The 5,653-nt window shown below is 33.4% G+C and overlaps 1 long non-coding RNA gene and 1 pseudogene across 1 annotated transcript; both read right to left on the bottom strand.

The window, feature by feature from the left end:
* Nucleotides 1–230: 230 nt before the first annotated feature.
* Nucleotides 231–1,121, bottom strand: LOC108754301 (annotated as a pseudogene).
* Nucleotides 1,122–1,300: 179 nt separating this feature from the next.
* Nucleotides 1,301–3,314, bottom strand: LOC108754302. Its single transcript, XR_001939699.1, has 5 exons — nt 3,233–3,314; nt 2,543–3,117; nt 2,338–2,455; nt 1,863–2,063; nt 1,301–1,664 (listed from the first exon to the last, which is right to left on the bottom strand). It is a non-coding gene; the product is annotated as an uncharacterized LOC108754302 (long non-coding RNA).
* Between the last annotated feature and the right edge of the window lie 2,339 nt (nt 3,315–5,653).

The following is a 5,653-nucleotide window of genomic DNA, read 5'->3' as shown; positions in this document are numbered from 1 at the left end:
TTACAAGAAAAGTGCAAATTTCAAGTGCTTTTAAGGAAACTTTTAACCCATAACATATTGAATTTGTTACGAATTCGTAATTTTTTCGTTTGTTTCTTTTTCCCATATATATAGATATTGTAAAAAATCTTGTATATTCTACAGTGGAGAAAAACGTAGAAATTAATGGTATTCTCATATAACTTCTATAATATATTTCGATGCATACCTTTCACATTTGGTTATCGGGTTTTAAGGCATTGATGGACATTCGATTGTTCATCGCTGTAATTAAAGCTTTAATTCTAGCACAAAACTTTATGGATCCATTACAGTCTACAAAATCTGAATGATCATTTCTGAATAATTTGAAACTATCGACGATTCCGAAAAACTGTAAAAACGTATATTATAACATTTTGTAATACCAGAGAGAAATCTGAGAAGGGCTATGTAAATATAATTAAGATGATTTTATTATGATTTTAGTTACTTAAAAGGCTACGCGATGTTCATTTTTAGATAGTATTTCGGTTTTACATGTTGTTTTACGTTTAATTTATAATTGACTTTTAAATTAAAAGCCTTTGGATTTTTAATTTCAAGTAGAGCATTGCCAATGCTTTAACAATATACCTATCAATACTTTTACAATATAGACAAATATACTATCCGGCATCTGTAAACAGAAAATCATAACAATAATAACAAAGTTTGTATTAATTTATGCACACGTTTGTATTATTAATGCAAGGATTAATACTACTAAAACCCAAATACCCTGATATCGTGTGTGTTTTGTGAAGAAGTTTCTCAAGCACTTGATAAGATGAGGAAAATCCGAAAAAAAACCAGCGTCGTTGTGGAATTACAATGTGCGGAACTGACTTCTGCTTCCGTAACTCCAAATTTGTCCCACATAGAGCGATTCCATGATGCGCTATCTGATGCAGCTGCATCAACTTTAAAGTCTGATTTCTCTGTAAGAATGATACACTCCATAACAAGTTGGTGCAAGACTGTACTTCCAGATGCACTTCCTGAACTAAGGAAGCATCCCAATGTTTAAACCCATTTGCCTTTAAAAGGTTGAAACATAAAAACCAGTGCGTAGTCTCCTTTTCTTTAGCCTAGTGTTTTGGAGTATATTTCCCCAAATTAGTAAAACCTTCAACTTTAAGATTGAAAGCGAGCTTAGAAACTTTTATTTCGTCTAACAATAAAACCTGTAATAAATATGTAACATTCAAATACAATCAGTAAAAAAATGTTTCATTACATAACGTTAAGGATGTTAGTAATTAAGCAGACTTACCACGCACAACAAACGACTCCATTTTCACACTTTTTTCTTTTAAAAGTTTAAAAATATTTTCCTGGAAATCATAGTATCCTTTTATCGCTTTAATATATCGATTTAATGTATTTATACATGGTAGAGTAAGTACTTCTGAGATAATTATACGTTTTTTTGCTTTTAATTCACTACAATAAGCATTCATACACCCATTGGGTGGTATATCTCATGTCTTTAATGTTCTTTACTTTGGATGCTGCAAAGCATGCTTGTACAGATAGTTGTTCATTAACAGGTAGTTTCGATACAGCTTCTTCCACTGCTTGTGTACTTGTTCGAGTGCATTCGGTCCTTAAACTTTCTACTTCCTTTTTCAATCGTAGTAGCTCTAAAAAAAAATTGAACTAACTAAATAGTACAAGTGCTAAGCACAATAGGATGGTCTATTTTTACTCTTAAAAAAAATATAGATTGGAATCATTCCGAGGGATGCCGTAGAAAAAATTCGAAAGTTGAGAAACATGGACCACTTTAAAGCACATGTTCCCTGTCAATATATAGAATACTCATATTGGATAATGTTTACCTTCTTCCGAAGTCTAGCATTTTTCTCATACATATTTTTATATCGCGTAAAATTTTGCTTTGTTTTGATAATCTGTGCATTGGTGTTGGCCTCATTGACTTTCTTACACAATTTTTGTGTTTAACACACGAAGCACATCTTTCACGTTGTACACCACGTACTGTGCAATCTTTCGAAATATATCCAAGACAGCTTTCAATACTAAAAAATGTAAAATAAATAATGTTACATTTATCGGATTTTCATTATATGTTTCAATCAATGCCAGGATTCTTATTCTTGAAAATAAACGTATACATAAAACTAGAGAAATACTATAGTATGTCACATAAACTATAGTATTTCCCTAGTTTTTCGTATATGTTTCTTTTCAAGAATAGAGGTCCAGATCGCATAAAAGAATAATGAAATAAAATTGAAAGAAATGAATGTCATATACATGGTGCTAATTACATAAATATGAACAAATACATACCGAGTTTCACTGACGACTTTATGGATAAATATTTGAAACTTTTTGAAGAAGATTCTGGATGTCGTTTATATGTTCAATTTTCCCACTAGGAAAATTTATTTCTGTCTCTAATAAAAATCTGCAATGATTATGTACATTAAAATGTGACAGGATGTGATACACAATGTATAGTATAATCTTATAGTGTGACTGGATAGATACTTACACAAAATGTCATATTTTTCTCTAATAAAACACGTCGTATGCAGTAAGTCAAGTCTTCCGACCGCAAGTCCATTACTCATTCTTCTTTAATGATGGAAAGTACCTCGATGGAAGGGTAAGCTTTTTTAAATCAGCGATTACTTCAGCCCATGTTTGCAAGTCTTCGTTATCTCTGTTTGGTGGACAACTTTGTTCGTTATGTGTGACATAATTGTGCAACACAGATTCATCAGTAGTAACAGAACAATGAACAACTACTTTGTAGGAGATCCACAACACTCATCTCTCTATTTGTTCCATCGTTGTTCCCTTCATTTTTCTTCGTATATAGGGTTTATATGACAAAAATTGTCTGAACCGAATTTCTCTGGTAGAAAAATAGACGAAATAACATATTCCTTCAACAATGGTTTTTTTTTGTGGTACAGCCGAACCATCTGCTATTTGGAAAACAACTTCTCTTATTATTTCTTATATTTTCCTGGAAATGCTTTTGACAGATTTAGCTATTTTTGGTGAACTCGTTAATGTCTCTTGTGCAATGCCACTCATGAGCCAATTATTAAACATCTTTTCCTACATAACAATCAAATCATGTACATTTTCATTTAATAAAATACAATAGCATTACATACATTGACTTTCAGACAACTTACTGTATCTCTATAATTATAAAAAATACTATACTTACTATGCAAGCTTTAAAAAGACTATTTCTCTTTTTATTTTCCTTACACGAACGAATTCAGCAAAACATCTTTGCAATTTCCAAAGATCGTTCCAAAGAATTTCTAAACTATTCTGATAGTTCAAATTATTATGATTTATTTAGATTGAAAATATATAGAATTATATTATTTTATATTATCGTAGTTCTTACATGTACTGGATCTATGAAGTATTAAACTCGAAAAATAAGATATTATCCTTCTATGAATGTGTTCAAGCATGTTTTTATGTGACCTTCTAGATCAGCAAGAAAGACGGAGCTCTGCTAAGAATAGTTTCGTGTTGATATAAAAACAAGCATTGGAATTTCACGGGTAACCCAATTAAATGTAATCATAAAAGTTCACTATTATATCATAAGACAATCAATCATGGCTGCAGTCTTTTGTGCACGATTTCTTCACTCCAGCAGTATGGAAAAGAAAACTCCAAACAACTCCGAGCATTTAAAGATCAATATTTCAATTTAGACTGATTTAGGAAACATTCCGCCTTCTCAAAAATAATTCAACACGTCCATTCTGCTTGGGCACCGACGACGGAATCCATCTCTTACTTCGTGATTCGCACAAACCTTCGTGGCACAAGTAATTAAAGTGAGGTTAATATTGCAAATGGCGTCCAAATTAACAAGTTATTCCGTCAGCGGACTCCCTCCCAATTCGACGCACGAAACGGTTCCACTATTTTTTTACAGAGTTGAGTTTCCTTTTCTCTTACTTCGTGGGCGGGAGCCATTAACCAAAGAAAAAGAAGAAGAAGAGGATGTGTGGGATAATCCGCACGGCGTGCGCGCACCATATATACAATAATATCACTGTGCGGGCATTTTGTTATCTGAGTAAGTATACATATATATGGTATGAGTATATATGGTAAATGTGTTATAAATATAAATGATTTAAATATAATAAAATAAAATATATCTCAGTATTCACAATTATTTCTTCCTTCCTCCCCCCCCCCTCTCTCTTCATTCTTTCCTTTTTTTCTTCCTCCCTTCTTTCCTTCCTTCCTTCTTTCCTTCCTTCCTCTCTCCCTTTCTTCCTTCCTCTCTTCCTTCCTCCCTTCCTTCCTCCTTTGCTCCCTCCCGCCCTCCCTTCCTCCTTTCCTTCCTTTCTTCCTTTCTTTTTTCCTTTATTTTGTTTACTAATTCATTCCTTCCTTCCTTCCTTCTTCGCGGTATCACATTACGCGCGCATGATTACGTGCCGATTGCGTTCGTATTAGGCGTTCAGTAGAATAAAAATAATTCGGTAAAATAAATATAATTAATTTGGTAGAATAAAAAATATTTTTGCGTGTGAGAAGAATTGCGAAAAGGAGTCGCATTTCCAGTCAGAAATGGAATCGACATCAAATCAATATCAATCACCATCGAACTCATCAAATTCGATTTTTGCGTCGACAGTTGCGCGATTCAGACGTTCTACTCTTAATCTCTTTGCGCCAATTCTCCTTTCAATCTCTCTGCTTCAGTTTAGTTTTGCTCCAATTTTGCTCCAATTTAATTTACTTTTGCGTTACTCATTATTGGGAAAGATTCCAAAATTTGTTTGCCTTCCGTTCGCGGAGTGGCTTCCTCCTCCTTTAAAAGCTCCAATTCTAAAGATTATGCCCGTGTTGTTTATTCGCTGGCAATGAAAAAGAATTTTTCGAACAAGGACTCTTGTAAAATTAGTGAAATCAAATTCTACTTCGAATGTTGACCAGATTGTTTTCGTCACTGAAGAAGATTTACTGAAAATCATATATAATCGCAAAGGGGATAATGGGAAACCATTTGGGAAACCATTGGAAAATGGCAAGAACAAGACAATAACGATTGTTCAGACTGATGTCAATGAAATGACTATTGAAAACTTTTCAGAGGATAATCTTCCTTTTGAAAATGCAAAACGAAATCGACCCTGTTGGATTCGACTGACTCTCCTCAATTGGATATTCGCCTTCCTGCTGCATCCGCAGTTGATCATACATACTATCAATGTAACTTCTTAACCTGTGCATGGTGAGTCATTGCACGCATCTTTTTCATCATCCAATATGGCGTTGCATAGCGTGCCTTCTTCTTAAGATTTAATGAACGTCGAAACATTTGAAAATCGTCTAACTTTATCCTCATCAAGAAAGAGATCCAATGATGATCATGTTAACATATCCTCTAAGAAATTAGAACTTTCAAAGCATAATTCAACTACTCGCTCTGTTGGCAATCCTCAGGTAATAAATATTAAACATGAATATAAATATGCTCCCTCTGACCTTCCTTCTTTTGTGGTGCATGTTCATGCTGAGGGAGATAAGTCCTTATACCTTCTTCATATGAATAAACTTTTGTTTCAGATCGCGCATAATGATATTATTGAAGTTCACAAAATTA

The sequence above is a fragment of the Trachymyrmex septentrionalis genome, unplaced genomic scaffold (genome assembly GCF_001594115.1).
Source record: "Trachymyrmex septentrionalis isolate Tsep2-gDNA-1 unplaced genomic scaffold, Tsep1.0 scaffold79, whole genome shotgun sequence".
Classification (NCBI taxonomy): domain Eukaryota; kingdom Metazoa; phylum Arthropoda; class Insecta; order Hymenoptera; family Formicidae; genus Trachymyrmex; species Trachymyrmex septentrionalis.
The sequence above is the reverse complement of the archived record's forward strand: the minus strand, read 5'-3'. Positions and strand labels throughout refer to the sequence as shown.